Raw genomic sequence first — 325 nt, 5'->3', positions numbered from 1 at the left:
GGGGGGGGGTGGTGTCGATACTAAAGAGTCAATTGTATTGCTTTAAACTGTTACCTTTTAGTCCTAATCTGCTAGAGAATGGTTTCCCTTGTTTTTGACCATGTGTTTTTCCACATGTTTTTTAAATTCCTAAAGAGGTTAATAACCAATGCTAGAGAAAAACCAAGGATAATTTCAGTGCCTTCACATGCCAGCTTTGTTTTACACTCTTCTTTCCCGGGTAACTGATCAATCACTACTTAGAATGACCAGTAAGATTTTTCTCTTAAAGCGAAACATGCATTTTTCCAAAGTCAGACTTTATTTGGTTTGGCTTTTTACTGTC

The sequence above is a fragment of the Buceros rhinoceros genome, unplaced genomic scaffold, assembly GCF_000710305.1.
Source record: "Buceros rhinoceros silvestris isolate BGI_N320 unplaced genomic scaffold, ASM71030v1 scaffold44970, whole genome shotgun sequence".
In the NCBI taxonomy this organism is placed as follows: domain Eukaryota; kingdom Metazoa; phylum Chordata; class Aves; order Bucerotiformes; family Bucerotidae; genus Buceros; species Buceros rhinoceros.
This window is presented reverse-complemented; position numbering follows the sequence as displayed.